Genomic DNA, 26,930 nt, shown 5'->3' with positions numbered 1-26,930 from the left:
TCTCTGTAAAACACCCACCCACCACCTGTGTGATTCCAAAGAGCCACAGGTGAGGGATGAGCAGGAATTCCTGAAGTATGCCAGGATCCCAGGATGCCCACACCACCTCTTACCACTGACATTTCGTTATTGTGGACACTTCATAGGCCACTGCTTTTATTTTCTGAGGGATGGGCAAACTTGCAGATTCAAAATTTGCCAGATCTGCCAAATCAGGAACTGTTACTTCTTTGTATTTTACTATCTGAATCTTTCAGAGTCACATTTCTGAGCTTTTCTCCACAAGCAGCAATACCAGTACCTTGTCTGCGTGCTTGCTTATGTAAAATACATGGAAATGCTGACAAATTCATTGATTCCAGAAGCTGGAGATTCAAGAAAAACACCCGGTATTGTGAGACTCTCAACAGTCACAAGACTTTGATGTTTTGAATGATGGAGTTTCCACCACTTCCACTGGAGTTTAGTCCAAACCGGGCCCCTGTATACTCATGTTGCTGTTACTCAGCAGTTTTGTATTTTCACTACAAAACCACTCCTTTCATATCATTCTTGACATCCCATACAGAGGAAATCCAGATAATGGAGGTTTCTCAATTCTCCATAACATTTAGGAACATGAGATTAATACATTCATGTGGTCCATTTAAGGTTATCATGATTGTCTTCAGGAAATGAAAGGGGCCAGAGCTTTCATGCAGTTTTTGAGCATACATAAAAATAATTATTGAAAAAAAAATCTCTCCAATCTTCCTGTTTAACAAAGAAGATATTGTTTGGAAGATAGAAAATAAATTAATTTTCTACTATGACCTCATTAAGATTGGATTTAAGTTCCAACCCAGAAGAATTTTAGAACAACATTAGTCTCCTGCCCTTAAATCTCCATCCATTGAAGCTGGTCTATTTATTAATTTCCCTGCTGGAGAGCATATTTTGACTGGCCTGTGAGCTGAGCAGACAGTCTCTCCCCAAAAGCTCACACATGAGGGCCATTTCCTTATTCATTTCTTCTCAGTAAAAAGGGTGTTTCCAGCCATATCATTTTTAATCAAAGCACTCTTGACTCAGACGCAATTGTTCACATTGATGGACAGATGGGGATTTGATCCAGACCCAAGAAAACAAAAAAGCAGAAAGGGCAGTGCCTCTCTTATCTTCAATGAATGAACAAGATTAACCATAACCTGTTCTCTTCTCACCATACAACAAATCCAGTGTGTGCTCCCAGCACAGCCACAGATTCACATCTTGTAATTTTTAATACAAGACATATACAGCCTGAGGGAACAAATTACTCCTCTGTATTCAACATGCTTCAGTGCCTTCAGAGGACTGTGCTTGAGAAATACAGTTACTTGGCTTGGCAGAAAAAGCCTTTGAAAACAAAGGAGAGGGCTCTGTGCGATGAAAGTCAAGTTCATCCCAAAAGCAACAAAAGAAAGCAGTTTGGGAAGTTGGACAGGCTCAGGTGGAAAATTGTCCAGACACGAGTTCACTTTCTAAGTGGCACTGTGCAGCAAATTGGTTTTCTGTGCGATCCCAAAGCATGACTGTCTTTAAAAAACCCCAACCAAAACACAGAAACCGCAGCTCAAAATAGGCCAGGCTCCATATCCCAGTTTTCCTGTTGGGACCCGGAGCTGAGCTGATGGAATGAGGGAACCCTTCTGCTCCTTCTCCCTTTGTCTAACTATCCTAAAATCTCAGCTCCTCAGGAGAGGCACCATGCTCTCATGTGAAAGTGCAGGAGGACTGGGATCTCAAATGCTACTGAAATAAAAATTTCAAAGGGAGATGAAAAGTGTGGGGGTCTCTATAAATAAGCCTGAGTGGGCTCCTTGTCTGATACCCTTGGCAGCTGTGCCAGCCCTGGGGCACTGAATCATTGCAGGGCTGCTCCACACTCACACTAGGGCACTCACCCCAGAATCATGGGATTTTAAACCTTACAGAGCTGGGGAGATCTCATTTGTTTCATTCAGCATGAGTTGATTTGAGCTTATGAAAGACGTGAAAACTAGAAACTTACTCCATATTGGAAACAAGCAAAAAATGAAAAAACAAACAAACAAAAATCTCCAAAACAAAAACCAACCAAACCAAAAATGAAAAACCACGAAACCAAAACCCCCAAAACAAAAACCAAACAAGCATACAAACTATAATAATAAAACAAACAAAAAACAAAACAAGGGGAAAAAAAACAAGAAAGAAAAGAGATTTGTCTGTAATGGCCTGACTTCAGAAACAAAACCCCACAAACAGTAAATTTATTTTTACTGAGCAAGGAAATGGGAGACTTTTTTATATTGAATATTTGACCAATCACATCAGATGCTCTGTTCAAATTTTTTTTCCCCCAGGCTTTTCCACATGAAAATTTCTATAGGACTGCAAATGTCAAATACAGAAAATGTTTCTATTTCTCTCCCTGCTGTACTCCTCACTAACCCAACTACAATACTTCTTTTTTGAAAGTGCTCTTCATAAGAATCTTTTTCAAGAAAAATCCAATTACAGAGACTGCAGCTTTTCTGTTTCCAGAACTGTTTTCAAATATGATATAATTCTATTTCCATTCTAAATGGTCCAACTGAAAATATCAAAATATTGCTGCTTTATACTGCATCCGTTCAGAACATAATTATAGGTTTTGGCAACTGAACATTTTTGTTTTCCACCTCTGCTGGCAGGGCAGGAAGGTTTCCAATTTCCTAACTTTCTCCCTCTACAAAAAAACCCCAACCAAACCAATAGATCTTTAAAGAGACATGAAAAGAGAAGTAAAAAGGTTAAATAAAAGAAAGAGTGATACTGCTTTACCTATGGGATGCAAATGATGTTTATTTGCCCCCTTTGTCTCTAAAATCTTCATAAGATTTAATTAGAATGCCATTTTCAGACACAGCTTGTTTTTTATGATTGAATTGAGATTTTCTTATGCATTAAAGTCCAACATTCAAGTCCAAACTACAGTCCTATTATCTCTTAAAAATGTAGCTAGTTCTAGATGCCATTCTTCTCAAACAGTTCCATGGGTTTGGGAACAATGCAGGTTGTATTTTCTAGTTTACAAGTAATAAAGTGTAACTTCCAGGAAGGAAACCCAGGATAAAGTATCCTGTCATCTCTTTGTGCAATGTCTGGTATATTCATTTGCAGAACAAAGTATGCAAAAATATAAAGAGACCAAATCAAAAGTCATTTTAGTGCAGACACAATTGCATAGGGAATGATAGTACTTTGTTAGTTTGTGGATGTGCTACTTTTTCTCTAAGTGCAATGTTTCTTAGATTCTGAAATCTGAATTCACACACAGCCAAATTGTATTGAATATCCTCCTTGCTAATAATTGCCATAACAACAAAGAAAAGACATATGCAAGAGTTGACATATGCAGTGCCTATTAACACAGACTCAAAAAAAGAAATCTTGCAAAACTGTGTATTTGCTCCCTACCGTGGATTTGATTTTGTCTGGCCTGTAACTGAGGTCCCTTGATACTCGTTTTATGAGAGTGTGATGTAGTGGTAAATCAGGGCCATACTGATGATCTAAATCAGAACAACCAGCATGTTTTTCATTTCAGAAGAAAAAAAAAAAAAAAAAAAAGAGTTTGTGAGAGAAAGTTTGCCAGTTTCAGCACTTCCTGGCCGCCAAGAACATTTACTGAAAATCAATGGTCTGTCCAAAACCTAATGTGAGCAGGAGTCGTAGTGCAGCTGTTCAGAATCTATACTGCTTCCTAGGCAAAGTTTCTAAGCCCATTCAGTCCTTTAGAATAATAAAAATGATTAATGGTCTCAAACACTGTGAACCAAGTGTTTTGAAGTGTAACCTGCTACTTGTAATGCACTCAATATTTCTGATCTGTATTGTACTGGCACACGGCGCCTCTGGAAGTTAATGTTAAAATGGGCAACGTTTGAAATGAATGAAGAGAGGCTCATGAAGCCTGGTGGCAAAATCATTTTCTCCCAAACCAAGATATTATTTCCCATCAGTTCATAAAGGAAAAAAAAAAAAGAGAAGTGACTATAAATATATATAAAATATATAAATGCCCATTATTTTCTATGAACGTGCTCTAAGAGAGCAATGTGGATACCTCACAATGCAGGAGGAAAATGATCCATCTCCTTCAGTGCTCTAAAGAGACATCAACTCGTTTGGGAGAAAAACAAGCTGGGTCTTCTCAGAGACTGTGCAGCAGAAAGAGGTTCAAAAACTTCATGGAACAACTTCCTCCATCTGGGCCTTCCCTATTTGTGCCCAGTTGGGCACAGCCCTTGCCATAAACACAGTTTAAGCCAGTTTGGTCTATGCCCAGCGTTGGTAGAGTCACACAAATAACAGAACCCAGCGAGGCTCAGAGAATCACTGGTGGGCAGAGCCAGCCGTGCCTGCAGGGCAGTGACACAGGGCACCTGGGCACTGTGCTGGGCACAATCCCCTCTCCAGCTGGCACACAGCTCTGCCCGCCCCCGGGCTGCAGTTGCACAAGGAGCTCCCTGGCAAGGCCTGGAGCCGAGCCCGAGCTGTCGGTTGGCGCCTGTTTATCCCGGCCTGTTTGCTCATGCCCTGCACAAACTCCAGCAAACAAACAGATTCATTTGGAACACAGCTATTGCCAGATATTGGCAGCACCCTGGAGGTATGGAGTCCTTAACTGCTCCGAGCAGCCTCACCTGGGCCTCCACCCACAGCCCCTGCCCATGCCCATGCCTCTGTTTAGGCTCAGCCTAGGGTACCCAGTCCCTCTCTGGGCTAGAGGCATTTCTGTGTCCAGCCTGGAGTCCTGGGTGAGCTTTGCTCCTGTCCTGTGGATGGTTTATCTCTGGTGTCCTCTTTGCCCCCTCCTGTCCCCACCTGGATGGGCTCCCTGGATGGATTCTGCTCCTCACCTCTGGGTTCTAAATGGGCCCCATTGCTGGCACCCATCACTGCCTGGGCTGCAGCCACACTTGGGTCCTGGGCCCCCTTCCCTAAGGAATCTATTGGCATTTGCTGCTCCCTGAAAAACATAACATTGAAGTGAAAAGTTGTTAGGGAAAATATCTACCAAACAAGAGAAAGCTTGTCCACTTCATACTGGCTACCTGTACTGCCCTGTCTTCTTGTTGGGTGCAATAGAAGCTTGGGAAAGCATTTTTAGGAACACTCAGTTAATGTTTACAGAAAGGTAATGTGCCAAGTTCTTTTATAAAACTTTCAACTATAAATTTACAGGCCTTATATGCTATATTATTTTGGGGATGGCATATTGTATTCATTAGATATTTAAAATGGTATAAACAAGGCAGTAGAAGTACTCAAATTGCTGCAAGCCAGATGGAGATCTTATCATAATACCTCCCACAATTTGGAATAGCTTCTTTTTGAACATTTCTCTGTTCACAACGTAGCAGAGGAGTGGATCTCCTGGGTCAGCACTCATCTGGGCTGTGTAGGGCAGGCAGCTGCCTATCTCCCCTCTGCCAAGGAAGGACATGAAGTGCTGCTCCTCTGCACTAACACATGGGAGCAGAAGGGGCATGTGGGCTTAAACAAAAACAAAGTAAAAAATTAGATCATGCAAAGTCACATTTTTGGAGCATAAGGGAACATTTTAGTCCAATTATCTTCTTGAGCACAGAAAGAAAAGGAAGCATTTTACCAGAGTCAGTTTTTAAAAGAATTATCCTGGGTAAATTGATCTGCAGAGAATTACCCCCAAAACTATAAATCATATTGATTTGCTTGCTTTGCGCTCCTAAAAGGTGACCAGTGAGTGATTGGAAAGATGCTTGGAGCTCTTGGCCTCAAAGATTGAGGATGGGGTTTATTCCTGTCTGTAATATGGATTAGCAAGATGCAAATGATCTCTGTCATAATAAACAGGAAGGGAATTATTGACCAAAAAATTGAGAATAGATTATTAGTGATTTCCTAGCACTGACTTTCTTGAATTTTGCTGTATTTGTATAGAAGTTAGGAAAGAACACTTACTCTTTTAACTTAGGGAGGATCATTGCAGTTTGTAATCCCAAGCAATATGAAATGCAGTACAAGTTGCACTCTGGAAGCACATCTCCTTTGGTACATTTCACTTCTTCCAGCATCTGCCCTTTCATTAGTTTGTAAAACAAATATAAAAGTCCAATGACTACTAATGATGGGAAACTGGCAAAATGCTCTGAGGCATCTATTGTATTCTCAGATTGTTTCAAAATACCTAACAGCCATGGTTTGGAGCAATTTTTTTTAATATTGTGTTAAATTTGTAATTAAAGTTTTGCGGCAGCCAGAGTGGCTTATCTGAACAGAAAGATTGGTTTGGCAGAATTGACTCATGGTCATTCTACCTGACAGCATTGCCTTTTGTGGGAATGTAACTCTGACTGTGAAAATGTTGTACTAAGCAAACCTTAGTTCCGCTCGTAAATCAGTTTGATGAAAGGTCTGAAAGCCTGTTTCTATGGTGCAGCTAAATTACATTCAAAGTACAACTGAATTTGCCCCTACTTTGCCATCAAATATAATGTGATTTAAAGAAATGTTCTTTAGAGATAGAGAACAGTTTAGAAAGCCAGATGAGAATTCCTGAATGAAAGTAGATAGAATTTAGGTAAACATTCTCCAAGTTTAAAATAACAGACTGAAGCATTTGTCTTCGATTATCAATTTTAATGTACATAATAATGAGACTCATTCCCACTAGGACAGGCATACTAAAAAAGTTTTGGAGCGCTCACATTCCAATTCCTAAAATCAAACTCTTCCTCGCAGTCAAAATCAAGAATGGCTTTTGATTCCTGTGTGAGTAAACTTCCAAAATACTTGCAGTTCTACAAGATAAATTAGATGGAATATTTCTGGGAGACTGCTCATGCTCTGTGTCCCAGCAATGCTGCTCAGTTGCTGCTGCAGCCCAACCAGGGCACTTTGATGCTGTTGCATCAAAAGCCAACCAGTGCCTAATTTGGAGCCCACCCAAAATTCAGTTTTTTTTGGCTTACTGAAACATCAGCCGCCTAGAGAAAGATACAACTTTATATGGGTCAGAGGCAACTTCAAATTATGTTTTGCCTCATGCACACTGCTCCAGTTATAAAGAAAGAAAACCAGAAGTTGTAACTCATGAGGGGGTTTGCCAGCCTATGGAATTCCTGAAGAGGAAGCTGATATCTACAAAATGTTTCACCTGAAGTGTAAAGAAAAAAAAATTTTAAAAGACAAGGACCTATGAGAAAATAACTGCACAAATCCCTTCCATTTTTACTCACGGCAACAGGAGTGGACCATGTGCCTTCCTTTTAGATCACCAATACATATTAGATTCAAAGGGAATGTGCTTTTATTAAAAGTTAATATAGATTTTATTAATCTGGCTTTTAAGGCACGCATTGATTAGAACTGAAAATTGATCATTTCTCAGCTCTACTCTAGTGTAAAAAAATCCCCCCAGTCCTGCACCTCCTCTCCAAATGGATCAATGTCCAAATTCTTCCTAGTGATTTTTTTTTTTATTGCTGGTAATTGAAATAACATCAAACCTTAACTTTAAAGTATTGCTTTAGCTCAGGGGCAGGTTTTCAAATCTCTCCTGCAGACCATCATTCCTTCCACCAGCAGAGCCATGGCATTTCCCACATTCAGATCTGGGTTCGTAACTGCACGTGGAAAAGTGAGTCAGCAGGAACCATGAATTTGCATATAATGCTCCATGCAGGCAGCACAAGATAAGAATTTTAGTCTCACATTATGTTATTAAAAGAGGTCTTGAAAAAAAGCTCATGAAGAAAAAGACCAAAATGGTCATAATACTTATTTTTCATTTTAATACCTTTCTATGCAAACTAATTGTTTTTCAGCTGTGCTCAAAGATGAAATTTGGTTTACTCCTATTGTTAGAGATGTCTGCAGTAAGAGTGGAGGATCCCAGCCTGAAACAAATCACACATCTTCTGTCAGTGGATGTTTTATTTGTGAAGCTGCATTGTCTGCACAGTCCAAAACATTTTTCCTCTAAAGCATGAGGAAACAGGAAGGATGGAGTAGAGGGATCTACTGTTTCTACAGGAGAAATTCCAAGCAAAATAGTAGGAGAGTATTGGAAAAAAAAGGAAAAAAATCAGTTTTTTTTTCATTTCAGTCCAGTAGTGGAAATTGATTAATGAAGCCCGTCTGCAGCCGGTACAAAGGGCCAGATCTTCAGCTAATATTAAATAGCAAGCTTCTACTTTTGAAAACCAGAAAGAGGAAGGGGACATAAAACTAAAAAACAAACAGGCATATTTGATCATTTAGTGGTGAATAGATCAGGCAGTCCTCAGTTGCAGGGTTTTATTTTTGTGCATTGTGTCAATGATTAGAAACCATATGTTTTAAGACCAGCTTCAATAGTATCAGTAGCTACAGTCCTGCTCTCAGATTACTTTTTACTGCCTGCCTAATTTTGAGCTTTAATAGCTAACATGCACTTTGTTTATCAGTTACAAATGTTCTGAATGTTGATGAAACAGGCTAAACAACACATATTGGCTTATCATCAATACCAAAGACTGAGATAAAATTTGTTAAATGCTATGGCCTGTGACTTAGCAAACAAGGAGTTCTTAGAAATAAGAAGAATAATTTCAGAATTGATGGCTCTGGTTCTGGATGTGAGATGTTAGCACTCAGATCCTGACACAGCTCTTGTTATCCACAGAAGAATCCATCCTACAAGGATCAGAGCCTTCTGGCACCAAAAATGCAACCAAGAACAGCACAGTAAAGCCCCCTTAGATGGCACAGCCCCATATGAAATGCTTTATTGCACTGGAGGCATTCAAGTTAAACATTTTTAAAGTATTTCCAGAATCAGACCCTTGGTGTCTTGCAGGCCTGAGGACTAATATGGGAAATAGATCATTTTTACATAATTCTGTTTAGCTGCACAGCAAAGAAAATTAAAATAGTCTCTAGATTATGTTGTTTATCCTCTAATTACTTGAGGACAGAGTACCTATCCTCTGTTTTTAAATTACTGCATAAATTAACAATGTTCTAACAATAACAGCAGCAGCAATTCAGGACATTTACCAGAGAGAAAGCAACCATTAGCCTTGAGAATGAAATTTCACTGGAATCCACAAAATATTGTGTTAGGAAATATTATGGTTGCCAACTTTCGCAATTTTGTTGAAAGTCTTCTTAAATGTGAGGGTTGGGGTGTTTGGGGTTTGTTTTTGTTTTTTTTCCCCACAAAGCCTGAGCTCTGGCATCATGTGAAAACATGAAAATGTGAGATTCTCAGTTTTAATTTTAGAAGACAACTAAGTTACTCAGCATTGTGGTTGCAAACAGAAATTGAAAACATGAACCCAAGGACCAGAGAACAATTAGGAAGAGCCCAAGAAGGATTATTTTTAAATTATTACACTCTGTAAAGTGATTTCTGACTTGGTGTGTTTCTGTGCTCAGGGTTAACCACATTCAGTACCTCAATAAATTCTCTGCATCCTTTTCAAGGACTTCTCACCTTGGTTTGTTACAGAGGGTGATATCACAACTGTGAAGGAGGGTGATGAAGTTCAATACTGGCTAATTCCTTGTTTTTAAAAATAGAACCAATTGTTTGCACTGATGTAGTTCTCTTCATTTTGACAATGAGGTCAACAGCAGACACTGGTAACATTTCCTCATGGGAAATGCATTTCCACAGTAACTAAAATTTGGGATCTAGCTCTTCACCTTCTCCTCAGAGAGGCTGAGGTGTGGCTGTCCCACACTATGGGGTAAACCCTCTGGATCCCAGGTCTGGCAGAGGACAGCTCCCCATGCTCCCTAAGGATAGGGCATTTTCTGCCTGCTCAGGTGCCAAAGGAGGACAATTATCTCTTAAATCTGTGCAGGACACTGGCACCCAGCCCATGATTAGGAGCATTTCCATTTGGAGCTTTCTGCACCATTTCCATTTAATATTTGAGTTTACAATATGTGGAATGAACACAGAGTAACAACTCAAACCACCTCCTAAACCTGCCTTGGTTTTTGACCGATGAAAATTCCACTGGTCTGAGAAATCCTTGGCAATCCCTGATGATGCCCCAGCTTGATGAAATTTGAGACTTTTATCAAGCCAACTACAAGGAGTGGCTCCTTGTCTCTCACCTTGCAGCCCCATGCAGCTGTCTGACCCACCCACAGTCCCACTGATGGGGAAGGATCCATACTATTCCCTTGCCTTTCTAAATGGCTTTTAACATCTACAGGTATTTTTCTGGATGCTAACAATGATGAAAATACTTAAAATACCTAATCGAAAAAAATCCTTTATCTTCCTCTTTGCCCACCCTTTTCCCACTGTGCCTTTATTACTTTTCTAAATATTGCATACAATGTTTTCGGTAAATAAGAAGGATATTAGAGTAGACAAATAATGTTTACTCACCAGCTCAAGAAAGGTGTTTCTGGCACTGATTCACAAGTTACTCACAACTTACAAAAATTACTTATTCTGAAAGGGACAAGGAGTGTCTTTTTGTGTGCAGGTTGCTGAACAAACAATGAGGTCCTGGTCCCTGCCTGGCTTGCCGTGGCATTACCACAAACAATACTAATTCTTAAATACCTGCCTGACTTTAAGCACTTAGGTAAATAATTGTATTGATTGTTGTAGGCCTATTCACATGCATAAAACTAAGCATATATTCAAATATGTTGTGAAATCAGGGTCCGGGATAATTTTGCAAACAAAGCATTTTTAGATATGAATTTACTTGTTAAAACCAGCTTCAAAAGGAGCTAATGTGGCAATCAGGCTTTTGGGCACGGCAGGTTGAGGAAGAAAAAGATTTATTTTCAAGATGGATCCAAGGACTTTCTTGTACTTCAGAGACTCCTCAGCAGAACCCCAATTACAGGTGAGAAAGGCAGCAAGGAAACCCCCTCAGCCAGTGATTGCTCAGAGTTTAATGTGAGAGCAGTGTAAACTCAGAACTGCAGATAATCCATGGGGAAATCAGGGGGTTAGTGCCGAGAACTGATGGGGAATAACAACTGAAAGAGCTTTGGTTTTTCTAGGCTGGCGGGAGGTAGCTCATGCTAGGAAGGCTGCCAGCTCCACACTGATGCTGGGAGCTTTGTCTCCTTTGGACTGTAGGAACACACTTTGCAGTCAAACTGATCTGAGAGATTTTGATAGTAAAAACAGCTGTCTCGTTGCAATGATGTTTTTGTTCCATTGTCAAAATTTTGAGTTAAATCCATGAGTGGGCTGCAGCTTGTTCAAACCCTGAACTCAACACCCTTTGTGCTCCTTTGGCTTTTCCACTGCGGTTCATGGGATATCTCCTTCCTGAGGAAAGGGCTAGGTGTAATAAAAGCCATCAGGACAAGGATTTGAAGGTCTCCCCCGATGCCTCCCCAGTGCTGGAGAGAAAGAACTGGAGGACGGCACTCTGTCCCAGACTGGTGAGGAGGGGAAATAAGGAGGAAGAGCAGGGTGTGAAAATGAAACCCTCCAATGCTGCTGTGGCCAGGCTGCGTCCCCAGCAAGCAGGTATGCCAGTGGAAGGGGGAAATGTCTGGTACCTGAGCAGGGACAAGGCCAGCAGGGGCAAGGGGAAGCTGTTTGTGGGGTGTACAGCACAAGGGGATTGGGACGGGGTGTGCGACGGGATGTCCCAGCCCCATCTTCCCAGCATAAACCATCTGAAGGTGCCTCCTGCCACTCTTTGGATGTGCAAACAAGCAGGTGAGGTGCCTGATTGAGGCGTCCAGCACATCAGGCAGGAGCACAAGGGGCACATGCCAGACTGCTTCTGTTTTTGTGCTGACATGAGAGGTGGGACAGCACCTCTGTACGGCCACAAATCCATTCTGTGTCGCTTGAGGTGATGGGAACTATGGGCAGGGTTTGGCCCTCTGGGGAGCGGGGAGCCGTGGGATGCTCTGTGAGTGCAGAAGGGTGGCTTGTGGGAGTGATGCTGTTTCTGCAGGTCTGTAGGACCCATGGCTTTGTGGCACTGTGCGTGTTAAGACCAAATAGATGTCAACAAAAGCCCTTCCTTTTAAGTTGATATTTAAAAAATGTCACTAGAGACCCGAACCACAAGGACTGTAGTGAAAGTGACTTGTTTTCATGGAAACAGAGGCTACAGACAAGGTGATATTCACATGGCATTCAAAGGTCCAAGTTCTACAGGAAAAATTGCTTTCAAAGACTTGCAGCTCGATGAACCCTGATAGCACCAACATAAAACCATAACCCACGGGCAGGAGCAAGCGCGCCCGGCGCGTACCTGCCGCCGGTGAGCGCGCAGCCCGGCCCGCGCCCGGCAGCGGCGGCTCCGCGCTCCCTGCGGCCCGGGGGGCAGCGGGCAGCTCCGCCACAGTACTGGGGACACCGGGCAGCTCCGTGACAGTACCGGGGGCACCGGGCAGCTCCGTGACAGCACCGGGGGGTGCCGGGCGGCCCCGGGAGCCGCGGGAGGCTCCTCCTCCTCCGCCCCGGCACCGCGGGCAGCGCGGCGCTGCGGGCGCCGGGACGCGCCGCGGTGCCCCACGCGTGCGGTAGGTGCGCCCCGACGGCGGCGGCGGCGGCACGGGGGCAGCCCCGCGGCGCTGCGAGGGACCGGCGGCCCCGGGCTCGGGCTGCCGCGGGGGGCGGAGGGGCGGCTGTGCCGGACGAGCAATAAGGCAGAGGAGCCGAGGGGAAACCCCCGTGCCGAGCGGTTCCGCGGTGCTGCGGCCGTGGCGCTGCGCTCCGCGCCCCGCGCAGCCCGCGGGCGGCTCCGGCGGGAGGCGCGGCGGGGAGGGGGCGGGTGGGCGCGCCCGGGGCGCAGCGCGGGGCGCGGAGCCGCCGCCCCGCTCCGCTGCGCTCCCTTCCGCGGGCATGCGCGCCTGCCTCGCACATGCTCACTGCGCCCGCGGCGGGCGCGCACACTCCGCAGCGCCGCGGCTCCGCGCTGCACCGCCGGTGAGTGGGGCAGGGGGCTGCGCGCCTCCGCGGGTGCGGGCTGCCCGCCGGGCTCCGCGGGCTGGAGCGCTCCGCGGGCGCGGGGCGGGGGGCGCGGAGCTCCGGAGCCCGTCGGGGGGCGGCTGCGGCGGAGCGCGGGTGCGGAGCCGCGACTCAGAATTAGCACGGGGGTTAATTGCTGCGCAGCGTGCGGTTCGGTTTTACCGTCAAGCGAGTCCTGCTTATTAATGATTTTAATAGCTTTTAAATAAAATTAGCCGCTGCACTTTCCCGCGGCTGCTTCTATGAGGAAAACTTGTATGTGATTTGTGCTGCTTCTATGAGGAAAACTTGTATGTGATTTGTGCAGTTTGAGTAAACTTTTCGGAGTGTTAAATTGTGCTTGAGCCCAGTGAATGGCCTCTAAAGGAAATTATTCATGGTATACAGCTACTGTTGTTCAGACGTTTCAAATTATGATATGTTCTGTTGTATAAAGTTGTGATTGCTAAAATACATGTAGTGAACCAATAAACAGTTTATTGGTGTGTATCAAATATTAACAGAAATTTTGTTCAGCGCAATATCAAATTCACGCATCCCTGAGTGCCTTTAAAAGCAGTGGCAGGAATGGTTTATTGTTTTGTCTCTCTTGTGGACTTCATTAATTTACTGAGAATTTCTTCTCTCTGCAATGCCATCCGTGGAAGGGTCCCTCCCCTTCTTCTCCCCCAGTTTATTGAGAAAGCATGTTTAAATTTCTTCATGCTATTCACATCTGTGGGTATTAGGGCAATCTGGTCCACAAAAGATGGCATACATTTAAACTAGTAAATCTGTGTCTAAAGTAATGCTTCTTAGATAGTTTCATACATTTAGCATTGCATTGTTTTGTTACTTGTTGCTTCAGACAGGATAAATTCTTTCTCATCATCCGTTTTTACGTGGAGAAACTGTTTCCATGTCTTAATAAAGCTGAATTTTAATTTCTGCTTTGAAATTGAAGGCATCGTGTGCCCTCAGATGTAACACAAGCAAGTAGGAAAGACTTGTAGTACAAATGCCTTGAAAATAATCAGTACTCATAGCTTTGGAGACATTCCAGAAACTTTTTAAGCATGTTTTGAAAATTTACTTGAAATGGTACAGCAGCTGATAACTTAATTGTTCTAACTTAAAACTCTTAATTAAAAAAAAATATAAATTTATGTTGTAAAATTGAATTGTGTAGTTACAGAGTCAAATTGTCCACGTAATTCTTGTGCCTCTTCGACTCACCCACCAACAGGTCAAAACATTTGGCTAAATAACAAGTGGTGTATGCTTTTGGTTTTACACTCATTGATTTGTTTTGCTTTACTTTGCTTAGCCCACTCCCCTCAGCTCATTTTCTTTTAAAATTGTACGTGGAGACTCGATTCCCATGACTCGCTAATCTTATCACCATTATTTGGTTGAAATTTTTTGAAACGGCCTCCTGTTTCAAATACCTCACAACATTGGCAGCCTTAGGTTCCATTAGAAAAGCTTCATTAGGGAGAAATAAAAATGTTGTTGATAACTCCCCCTCCAACAATAAGCCCCATATTCAACTCCACGGTGTGTGCGGATATGCCTTGAATTATAAGAAGGAATTAAACTCAGGTATTCACACAAAGAACTTGATCTCAGAATATCACTTAAAGAGTCTCATGTGTTGCTATGCACAGCTGGTTAATATGCTTTTTTTCCCTGCAAATTTAATAATTTAGCTATTAATCCTGCAAATATTATGCATGTTTAACTTTAAGCCTGCGAGGTGTTGGGCTGAATTCTGCGTGGCTGTGTTTGTGTGTGTGTGTACACACTGCTGACAAAGAAAACAATTAGAGACATTACTAATTTTCTGCTGTCTTCCCAACTGTTATTTATGATGTGTAGTAGTACAACAGCTATTCTGAAATCAGCTATAATTCTCTTCAGTAAGATTTGTTTCTTCTGTGCCAAATTTTGCAGTAACCAGATGGTCTTAAGGTGTCTTCAGCCGGAGAACAAGCATGAGCAGTGCTGAAGACTAATTATTCCTTGCAGTAAATTCCTTCTGCAATAAATTCACAGGTTGTTAGACCTAATCTGTGGAAATGATTGTTAAGATTGCTTCTGCAGTGAAAAATGCTTTTATAAATATGTGAAAACTAGCAGAAGTTCTTAGAATGCCAAGAAAATATTTTCGAGTTAATTTTGCCTGGCTGGGGTAACTTTTATTTGGGACAAACTGTTAAATGAAGTTGCAAATTCAAATCCTTTTCATAAGTCATGGAACACTGCAGTTTTAATATGAATATTTTAAATGTATCCTATAAGTGGAGGGGTTATTTGGTAGATGATGTAGAGAAGGAAATTTCACACTGCCGTTCTCAGTGTATCGTTAGTTTCATTGTACCTGTGTATTTTTCACAGCAGTAGCATTGTATATTTGGGTAGTGCATGGAGGAGCGTCCTGGATTAACAGTCAGGTTATTTTCATTAAATTTCACATTGTACTGCACATGACAGGAAAATAGTTAGGAACAAAAAAATATATTCAGTTATAAACAATGGTATATATTAAGTAATACCATTCAGGCTTAAATATGTCCTCCTTTTTGGTGGCATAATTTAGTTAAAAATGCAAGATTTATTTTTATTTGTTTTTTTGTATATGTCTATAAAAAACTGTAAATACTCAAACCTCTTGGCATTTTACTTACTTTGATATGAATTGGGAGAACTTGTCAAATCTCTTTCCCTTCCTTTTCTGCTGAAAATCCTGTTCATTAAGAGATCCCATCAGAAAACAATGGTTTCGTGGCAGTCAAATTCTTAAAACAATACTTCATCGTTATTTGCAGATCTTAACTCAAGTAATGATGTTTAACAAACACCTTGTTTTAATCAGGTGAGGATAAGCCCTTCAATTAGGATGCAAATAATTACTCCTCGTGGTTGGGTCATTTGGGGCCTGGAGGTGTTGCCATTTGCAGGTAGATTTGGTGCTACCCAAGGTTGAAGCAGGAGAGAGGAGAAATCTGGAGTAAGAATTTAAGTCTTGTGCAAAATAATTTTTTATTGCAGCATTCAAAACCCGATCCAGCTCCCTTCTTTGTCAGGCTGTTCAGTTGATCTTGATTTACTGCTGCAAGAGGTGTGAGAGGAAAATTGGATCCAAAATAGTGTTCACTGCAGAGATGGTTCCAGTGAGTGTGTCACAGAGTGAATAATTAAAAATAGTCAAACCTCTTTTCACTCAGTCTTTCTGCTTGTGCTTTAATTATATATTTTAATTATTTCAAAGATGTGTAAAATGAGATGAGAAAGATTACACGGGCATAATCCTTCCCATTTAAAATTATTTGTCTGCAGCTGCCTAAGTCCTGGCATTAGGAGTCACATACAAACATGTTTATTTAACATCAGCGTTATCTGTTAGATTGTACATGGTTCATTAACATGGAGAGAATAGTTTTTGTTTAATAGTGTGTGGGAGCTGCCAGAGGTCAGGAGGGGTTGTTTGCCTGAAGTCGAGATGGCATCTTGGCTTTGCTCTCCTCCTGTTTGTCACCTCTGCTGTGCCCGGAAAACGCTTCCTTAGTGCCGTGCTGAGCTGTTTTCCCTTGTGCTGAGAGGCTCTGTGCAAAGCCAGAAGTCTGCTGCAGGGTTGTGGTAAGGTTTATGGGGAGTTTCAAGGGAGGTTTGCTGTAATTTGTGGGGGATTGTTGTAGTTGGGGTTCAATTAGAAAAAGCAGCTTGGGAAGGATGGAGCGGGAGGGGACAGAGGAGCCTGAGGTATTGTTGTGGTGCCCACAGAGTGTGTGGCTGTGATGGAGGGATTTTAAAGATTTGGGGTGATGGCTTGGGAAATTGAGAGTGCTTTGTGTGCCAGTGAATAAGGTTTTGTTGGTGTGGCTGGGTCAGAGCTGGAGTCAGGACAGTACCTGGTGACGGTGCTGAGCTGCAAGAGGTGGCAGCTCCTGTGCAGGGGCAGCTCAGGATGGGACCCTTCTCTCTCCACAGAGCTTGTGGAGGTTCTCACTCTTTCTTCTGCTGGATTAGAAACGTGCTTGGACATATAAAACCATATCAGGCACTCCAGAAATACAAAATTACCCAGAGCTTCAAGTTTAAAGAGTCAATTAAAGTGTTTTACTGTGACTTCTGTATATAAGGTAATAGCCACACACTGCACACAGTATTGGGAGAGAGATGTGCACACCCATCTCCATGCACGATATTAATTTCAGCTTCTTGAAAATGTTTCTGAATGTTTCCTACAAGTCAGTGAATTTCTCCATCCTCATTTAGATGATGGGGGCTCTTTGGGCTTTTTGTGCCTTGGAGGGAGAAGATAATTTAAATTTCCATTAGAAAAAGGTAGAAAATTGCCTTCTTTGATTTTTATCAAGCAAAGATCCGTGGTAGATAATAACCAAAAGGCGTTGAATAAAATGAGCATTATTGTAGAATTCAAAGTGCAGTGGAAGATGCAATGTGACTGAAGCGTACCGCAAATGTGCAGTTTTTAAAAAGCATAACAGTAAAAATAGAAGGTCTGAAAAAAATAAGCTGAACTACTGTGTTGATTATAAGTTGTAGCTGAATCACTCTTAAGGCCTGGACATTGTTTTTAAAAAGCCAGCAAAACATCTATTTCTAAAAAAATAGCAAGTTCCCTCAGAAGGGAGGGGAGAGAGAGAGAGAGAGAGCAAAAGTGTTATCTTGGAGGAGGGAATGTCTGGGGTAGGGTTTTTTTCCTTTGAATTATTTTCAACAAGTACTTACTCTGTTCTGTATTTTTAAGAAATTATGTGGACAGCAATTTTGTTGCTTTACCAAGGCAGTGAAAACACCAAGAATCCTTTTTATAATTTGGAAAGAATGTCAAAAGAATGAAGTAGTTAAACCTAAGTGTATTAGATCATACGCCTTAAATGCATAAATAAGCATAGCTGCAATCACAGAAACCAATGTTAAAACCACCAGGAAAACTCACCCACAAACCGTAATGACTTAGAGGGAATGACCTCAGCCATTGTGAAATTTGTGCCTATTTGTTGACTGACATTTATTTAGTAGAAGCAGGGTGCATGTTTTGTTGGGGTGTGGGATTTCGTTATTTGCAAGACTGCTGGGGGTTTTTTTTGTTGTTGCTGCCAGGTTTGAATACAAAGAGTGAAAATGGGCTCGAGAGCCTGGATATGATTTGGGCCGTAGCAATTTGAAAAGCAGGTGAAGGGTTTGTTATTGATGCACAGAGTGTGGTGGAACTGAAGTTTGTTGTTCAGATGTTAGGAACTTCCTTGATGACAGCCCACTTCTAACTTATTCCCAGCTGGTTTTCTGTTAAGGAAATGAAGGTTTAAAGTATTTGGTTACAAACCTGAGATTTCTTCACGTCCGTGTCTTTGCGTGAGTGCTGCATGAAACGCTGGTGTCATTCATCTCCCCTCTGCTTTTTGGAGAGGAAATTGATGCATGGTAGAACCTCAACTTGCCTTTGCTGCAACACCACTTAATAATTCAGGGAAATGGAAGTCTTGAATTATTTTAACTATAATAGACTTCTTCAGGAATGTTTTTACATAAAGCAGCATTACAGACTCCAAGCTCGATCAGAGCCATGTCTGTCTGCAGACAGGATTTCTCTCTGCTGCCTGCTCCTGGCTGTGGGCTCCTACTTTTATGGGTTGCAATAATCAAAGAAGTTCCAGTTTTAATTGTGATGTGCAGAGAGGTTTGAGAAAATTGGTAAGTTTGTGCTGTTGGCTTGAAAACCTAACTCTAGACATTCGGTGTCATTGTGCAAAAATTCTTGTTTGCCATCCCTGCTTTTGAGAAGGAAAGCAGCCCAGCTAAATAAGTAATCCTAAATAAAGGAAATTATTTAATACTAGTCAGCCCAGATAGTAACTGGTCAACCCATGGAGAGTTGGTGCCTCTGTCTATGCTGGAAAGAACAGACTTGACAGAGAAACTCAACCAGAGCAGGACTTCCAGAGACAGAGGGACGTGGGGAATGTTCCTTAAACTCAGCAAATGCCTTAAAAACTGGACATGCCTCTGGGATTACGCAGGCACCCACAAGAAACAGTGAGGGGAAAGTGGGGCAGCATCTGAGATGTTTTTGTTTTTTAAATAAGTTGAGTAAGCAGAGCAGACTGGGGGCCCCAGTTATTTACAGCTCTGTCTGTGCACCACACAGAGAGCCTCATCAGCTGTCCTGAAGACAAGTTTTCCATCTATTGCAAATCGTGTCTTTTGATGACACATTTGATTTGGCTGTTTGCTGTGTAATTGTCCTACAGCTACTTTGGAAAGAACTTTGATCAGTTTTGAATATAGATCTGTATCACTGGTTTTGATTCCCCTTGCAACTGCTCCTCTGTGCTCAGTTACCATCCATAGAGTTTAATTGCAACTATCTGACAATTCTTTGTTTCTAAGACAAGTCAAAATGTATTTACAAACTGCTTTATCCTCTGTAAATGTTGACAGTGTGTACTTCATTTTTGTAAGCTATATAAATTTATTATTTTTCCCCGCTACTGTGGGTGAAACAAGACAAAATCTTGTCTAAAATTGAGCAATTCTTTTTATTTGAAAAAGAGAGATTGTTTTTTCCACCCCTTAACAAACTGAAAAGCACCATTTTTTTCTGAAAGACGACACTTTTTTAAGTAAAACATGTGAATGTTATTTTCACTGTATCCAAATTTTCCTTTTTATTCTTCTTTTGTAGGCTGACTTTATTTTTGAATTTATAAACCCATGTTTTCTGCTAGCTTACATTTGATAAGTGCTGTGTTGATACTACTCCTCTTCACTGAGATAGATTTAGGATTAAGTCAGCCTTAATGCTTGTAGCAAAATACATAAATTTTCTCCTTCCTTGTGTTCAACTGTGCATAAATGTATTAAATCCAGTCGTGCTCTCACTGCAGTTGCCAATCATTTCACTTTAGGGTTGAACTTTATTGAGTGGGAGCAGTTTTAAACCTTCTGTACTTGTTACAAAAGTGCATATTTAATTTTTTTTTCAATCCCATCATAACTGCTGCCAGTGCAAGTCCAGCTGACTTCTTCAGTGCCTGAGCCTTGCAGAACCAGAGTGGGAATCATCTTTCTGTGCTGTCCATGCTCAAATGCCTGTTTGCAAATCAGCAAAGTTTCCAGCAGCAGTTAAAAAAGATGGTAAATCTGAATTTGGTGGAGAGAGGGAGGTACCACAGCCCTTTTGGTACCAGTGGTTGGAACCTCCTGTACCAAAAATTTGCAGAGAGATGACTTAGCCCGCGGTATCACATCTCTGACCTGGTACTCCTAAGTGTGTTGGTGGAGTTAGGTGTGCAGCAGGAAAATAAGGCAGACACCATTCTTCTTTTTATTTATTGAAATAAAATTATGAGGTGATTATTCTGTGTAGCCTTGGTGGCCTGGTGTGTAAATACCTACATTAGAGGAATCTTGTTTTTAATAAAATTCATTTCTCTCTGAGTAAGAGGCAAGCTTAGGTCTCTGACCAGAAATACATAATCATTCAGCAATGCTGTAAATGTGTGTCACCCTGCACAAGACAATGTAAGATTATGTTCTGTATAGCCAATTTCACAGACCTTTGCTGTCTTTCCCTCTTCAGTGTCTCTTCACCTGAAAACTTTTAAGTTGTGGTTTGAGGGAAGGCGTGTTCTGCCTACTATATATGATTTCATATTGCTTGTTTGGCAGCCATCCTTCCTGTTCACTGCAGCAGATGAACATAATTTGGGGAGGAGAACTAGATGGGGAGGGGGCTGAGGAAGCCAAGTGAGTCTGCCGTAAAAATATTTGAGATGCAGCAAAACCTTCTGGGCTAGATTAGTTCTGAAACACCATTTAGGCCCCCCTGATAATTAGGGGTGGGGTGTGGAGACAAATGCTTGGTTTATAATTGAATGTAATAAAGGAAGACAAATCTTGGTTTCTAACTGAGTAATAAAGGATGCTGCTGCTCAGAGTCAGAGGTGTTGATGCTGGAGCTTGATGCTTGCCCTCTTAAAGCCCAGGGCTTCTCCTTGCCCCAGCTCCCTGCCACAAATCAGGAGTATTCACTCCCAGCCGTGGTTTAACCGTGTCTGTGGTGGGGCAGCGTGGTTCCTGAGTGATGCACAGGAGCACTGTGCCCTGGTTGAGGACGGGAAGTGGAAAATGAATATTGTTTTGAACTTGAACCCTGAGAGCAGACAGAAGGTAATTATTGGAGCTGGAACTCCCCCGGGAGAAGCGGGGGAGTGATGCTCTGCGCTTGTAAGGAACACTGTGGGATCTTAAATATCTCGTAGCGTTTAACGCTTTGGTTTTACCTTTCTGCTTTTTAATTGATCTTCTGCTCTTCTCTTTTCTTGGCAAATAGAGGAAGAAACAATTGGATGTAGACTTAATGTGCTGTATTTATTGATAGACACACTTCAGCCTTCCTTTTGCTGGTGGGGCAGGACTCTTAAATTTCAGTCTTGGTGTTATTTTCTGTTGTGAAATTAACTCCTTTGCTGCTGGCTTACTTAGTGGATCTATTATAATTTGAAAAATTAATTAGTTGATGATTAAAAGCACATAAATGTATATGAAGCCATTTAATCAGAAGCTGTAAGCCACTTGTGTAGTATTTAGCTTTGATTATAAATTTATCTGTTTTATGAAGTAGAAAACCCTACTGTAATGACACAAAATATGTGGTTGTAAAGTTAACATTTTGAGAATCAACTTTTAAATAATATATTACTACTAAAATCATAGTAGCCTTCTAGAAAAAAATAAAAAGGTAAATCTTTGCCTTCAGTGAATATTTTGCTGTATTTCAGTGGCCTGTGGCTTCAGTAATCTACCTAAGTGTTTTTACATTTTTTTCCCTTCTCTTTTGGCTGCTATTTTAGAAGTTCTTCAACAAAGAATAGTGAGTGCCATATTTCTCCTTTTTTTTTACAGACTGTGTGGGGTCTTCTGGAGATTTTTAAAATACTGTTCCTTATTAGAAAATTAAACAAGGGAAAATATTTTTCTGTTAATTTCTACCTATGGTGGTGCACGCGTTTTCTTCTCAGAAAGGAATAATTCCATATTTTAAAAACACCATTTAAAGTATGAAAGTGAAATCACATTATTTTCAAAGCATAATTAAATACATACTATTTACTATAAAGTCTCCCTGACCAAGTTCAGAAGACTATTTAAATGGTGATGAAGTTTTAGAGGCAGTAAAATTAAGTCACTATAAAAGAAAATTGTGTGATGATTTATTGTGGCAGAGCAGGTGAAATTCCTCTCGAGGTTTTAATATCTTCCACCTGGTATAGAAATGAAAAGAAAATATTCTCTAGCTGGTGACTAATTTGTCACTAATACCCAGGGGTTCCTTCATTACAATGCAGAGATGTCAGTTCTAAGAGAAACGCACAGTGAAAAAAACGAGTGCAACTTCCCGTTGGAGACAGTTACAAAAAGGAGGAAAAATAAAGGTCTGGAAAGCAGCCTAAGTCGTGTGAAGGAAGGCTCTGAAGGTATCAATCAGGGTAAAATGCCTGGGGAAGGATTTTACCTGCAGGCTTCAGTGGAATTCATGGGGACAAGTCTGAGGAGGAGCTCTGGCACACAGCAATGCCCAGTTCTGCTCCCAGCTGCACCTACTGCATCCTGGTGATTGCTGCAGGAAGAACTGCGTTGCTAAAAAACTAGCAGCCACACTCTGCTTACTGATGGCTTTTATTCTATATCATGGTGTTAAATTAATTGAATGCAAGGCTTGGGTGAAAAAGCTGCTAGGGAATATCTGCACCTCAAAGCTTTCAGCAGAGAGCGTGGTGTTTGTGCCACATCAGTGTTTTGACAAGTCATTTTTCCCCAACAGAAAGTTACTCCAGTGTTCAGAGACTGGTGTGGTGTCCTCACTTTGCCTTTTGCTGCAGTAACAAAATTTTAACTCCGCTCTTGTCCTTCCAGTGCTGCCATTTCCAACAGCTTGGAGTGAGGGGAGCGTGAGCCAACGCAGGCCCAGGGGAGAGTGAAGTAAGGATTTCAGTCTCTCTCCCTTAAGAAACAAGCTGCTGACCCTGCAGCAGCAGCACTCTTGCTTCTTGAGGGCTTTCTGGTTTAGTCCAGCCCAAAAAGTTGTTTGGGAAGAGTGTTTGCAGTAGATGTTTATGGTAGAAGTGGTGATGCAGTGTTAGGACTCCAGTGGTGTTAGAGATTTGGGAAGGAGAAGTGAGTGCTGCACCAAACAACAAGAATGTTGGAAAAAACCTGCCCAATAAACAACATGAATGTTGGAAAAAGCCTGCCCAACAAAGGACATGAATGTTGGGAACAACCTGCCCAAGAGCTTTGTGGTGGAGGTGTTTATGTCACAGCGGAAGCCCTGCAGAGTCCAGGCCGTGGTAACACAGTTGTGTTTCTCACTGGGAGGATTTAATCTCATCTGTTCTATGGTTAGTTGGAGAAATGGAGGATTTTATGTTCTGTCAGAAGGAGATTATTGGAAAGGAAATTTATGGGATTTGCTGCATTTCTTCCAGTTATAGTGTATTCTTCAGTCAAAGCACTGAGATGAGTACCAAACACCCTTGCATGTGGGCTGGGTTCAGGATGACCAGATGTCCACCCAGCTCCTCACCCGCTCCCCATCCTTAACAGATCAGGGGAGAAAATATGAAAAAAGTTCAAGATAAGAACAGGGAGTTCACTCACTAACTCCCATCACAGGCAAAACAGACTCAGCTTGGGGAATGATTTTGGTTGAAAATGTAATTGTACTTGGATGGTAACGTGCTGGCTGTGAAATGTGTTGTCTTTTACATGAATTCCTGAACTAGGGACACTTTTTTTGCATGTTCAGGATCTTACATTTCCTAGATATGTTTTCTTAAGTGTGTTTTTTGATTTTAAGTTGCCAGAAAATTTGTAACTGCTCTGAAGACTGGAAAGGCTCCTGTAGGGGACTTCTCCTCTTCCCTGCCTCTCCAGAAGCCAAATCTTCTTTAATGTTTGGGGGCATTGGCCTGTATTCTATTAATATTCATAGCTAAAGTGTAGAAACAGATGAGATGGTCTTGCCAACAAATGGTGGCCATCCTCTTGATTTTAATCATGCAACCAAAGCTTAAATAACATATAAAATTTTCTTGATATGTTGGGCTTCAGGGCTTTTCAGCTATTAACCTTAAGCTTGCATGGCAGTATTTTTTTACCTTATTTATGCTCCAAAAGAAGGCATGTTCAGTTCCTCATGAGCCACTTGCCATTCCTGATGGTGATGGCAGCTCTGTGCCTAGGAAGAGCCTGGAGAGTGGAGGGCAGAGGTTTTCTGAGGAGGGTAAACGATCCTGCTGTTCTCAGTGGAATTAGGTTTACTTTGAGAGGAGTCTTGCTGAAGATTTGCCTGTAGCTGCTAACAAGGTGGTAATGAAAGTGTGCTGCTGGTGTTATCACACATATGAATGTGCCAGATGCTCTGGCAAACTAACATTTTGTTGTGCTGCTTTTTTTCTCCTCAAGATAGACTTACATTTATGCTCTTGCCCTGGGAAGCAAGTTAGAAAAGTCATTTGAACAGCAGTGAGCTCAGGAGAGAGAGCTCTATGTAAGCATTTTTATGTCTAACCTGACAAGCCAAAGTCTTGCCCCAAAATGTTGTCTGCTACTCTCCAAAGAAGCTGTCAGCCCTTCATTAATCATTTAGTGGTCCTTCAACTGCACAGTAAACAAAACCCACCAGGCCTGTGTTGTCCTGCTTGCAGCCAATTCTCTTTTGCTCAACACCTCATGGAGAACTTGGTTTGAAACCCAATCTAGCGAGGTGCAGCCTTCCCCAGCAGACTGCTCTTAATGGCCCAGATGTCTCCTTAATGAAAGGGCTTTGTTGTGCCAACACCATGCTCTCTGTCTTTCCTCAAGTGGATGCTCTCATCCTTGATGCAAATACCATTACCAGAAGAAGCAGAATGGAACCTGCAGTGTTATAGTCTCTGGAACTCAAAGTTTTGTAATTACTCTTGGCATAAATTATATACTCTCGTGGAAGTTATTTCATACAGGGGTTTTTCAGCATCACTGAAAAGCAAGCTCCAAATTTTGTTGTGTTTATTTTTGTAGTGCCTGAAGTGGCTGATACACCCTTGTGACTTTTGGAAGTGCAATTTGGATTGGATTCTGCAAATTAAACGTTAGTAAAGAAGAAATAGCTGGGATGTGATTTGTTGAGGTGTTTTTCACATGGTCCCCTGACAGTGAACAGTTGGGTGCTCAGATGTTGGTGTATTACTTATGCAAAAGGAAGTCAGAGTTTAGTTGCCAAAATCTGATTTCTTTAACTTGTGAGTGGATGGAATATAGTGTGCTTTGCCCTGAAGCCTTAGCCTAGAAGTTACACAGCAGTTCCCAGCACGGTAAATTTGAAGATTTCCAGGCTCACTTAAGTGCTGTCAGCCAAGGCTTGTGTTCAGTCTTAAGCATTTTTCGCTTCACTTAGGAGAGCCCAAAATAATCAGTGCTTGGAAAGGAAGCTGTGTTATCCTGACATGAGTTTAAAAGAAATATTACTCCCAGATTGCACATGTCTAAAATACACTTCTCAGATTTCTTCTGCTGAATGTTAACTTACAATGGTGAAGGTAAGTGACTGTGAAGATAATTTTCATGTTTAATTAGTTGTGTGCATGATTCATATGTGTTTTATTCTCATTTCAGTTTCTTGCCAGCCTTGTATTTTTATATTGCTGTAAATCTGTGAGTTTGTATTTGGAGGCAGTACTTGTGGAGTGATGGCCACCAGCTCTCATCTTTTTGAATGTACTAAATGCATTTTTAATCTGAGGGTTTTAACCCTCTAGATGCTGACAAGGCAGATTTATTTTTTTCAATACAAAAGAGATACAATCCAGTTGTCTTTAACACAATGCATGTAATCTCAGAAGAGTAAATCCCAATGCTTATCCCTTTAAAAACTCCTCAGAGAAAGAATTGCTTGGAGGAAAGAACCTGCTAAGCTTTCTTTGGCTCAAAAATACTTGCAAGTACCCTGAAGCCAGCCACTGTGTTCACTGATACTAAATGTCAGTGAGCAGCCTCCCACCCATCCCTAAATGCAATTTAATTTTCTGGTTCTCTAGTTGAACTTTTTGGCTCTGTTTTTGACTGCAGTAGATGGCTGTCAAGCTGTAAGCATGACAAGAAGTAAACACCCAAAGCTGCAAATACCTGAAGTAGATATCAAATAAGAATTGCTTAAAAGTCTGTGTATGAGTATAATTTATGGATTAGGTGGTATGGGCAGAGTCCTCAAAGCCATTAAATTAATCTGTTTGTCAGGTAACATTATAATGGTAAAAGTGGTGCCAGCTTCAGCTGTGTTGGAGTATTTAATTGTAATCCTGTGTTTACAGGGAAGTGCAGGTAGCTGTCACCTGAACAGGGGAGTAATTTGGGTTAGTCTTAGGTGGAACTACAATCACCCCATGGGCAGTGGGACCCTGCTGAAGCAATGGTGTTGATAGATCCCATCTATGACAAAAATATATCACAATTCCAGACTGGATTATCTGGCTGAGATCCGTGTCCTGCTCAGCCTGGCTGTGTGTTCCTGTCTCCTCCTTGGCGGTGGTGCCATTGATGTGCTGTGGGCTGGATCAGCAAGTTCATCCCGTAGAAAAACAGTAAAAGATGAGTTTGTTGGTCACTGCAGGAGGCTGTGGCTGGCCCAGGGACAGGTTATGTCATTGGTCAGTAGTAAAGCCTCTGAATGTTTGCAATCAATAGGGTTTAATCAAATCTCAGGATAGATGATGATACAGTTTTGCAATTACCCTGGATAGCTGAACTTCCAGGCAACAATTTGGGAAAGGAGCCAATTTGCAAGTAGTCATTGTAGCTGTTGAGGATTGATCAGCTTAATACTTCAGTTTGCTTGGGTTTTTTTAATGTTCTCTTTTATTCACTTAATTTATAAAATTTCAACCCTTAC

The 26,930-nt window shown here is 41.6% G+C and overlaps 1 protein-coding gene across 2 annotated transcripts in view; it reads left to right on the top strand.

Annotated features, from left to right (window-relative positions):
* The first annotated feature begins 12,891 nt into the window (after positions 1 to 12,891).
* EYA2 (EYA transcriptional coactivator and phosphatase 2) overlaps positions 12,892 to 26,930 on the top strand; it is an 86,586-nt gene continuing 72,547 nt past the window's right edge. For both annotated transcript variants that reach the window (XM_054274510.1, XM_054274509.1), the window contains exon 1: positions 12,892 to 12,949. The gene's annotated coding sequence lies outside the window, so the exon portion shown is untranslated. The remainder of the gene's footprint in view (positions 12,950 to 26,930) is intronic.

The sequence above is a fragment of the Melozone crissalis genome, unplaced genomic scaffold (assembly GCF_028551555.1).
Source record: "Melozone crissalis strain CALT ecotype California unplaced genomic scaffold, PUWL_Pcris_2 ptg000017l_1, whole genome shotgun sequence".
Classification (NCBI taxonomy): Eukaryota; Metazoa; Chordata; class Aves; order Passeriformes; family Passerellidae; genus Melozone; species Melozone crissalis.
The sequence above is the reverse complement of the archived record's forward strand: the minus strand, read 5'-3'. Positions and strand labels throughout refer to the sequence as shown.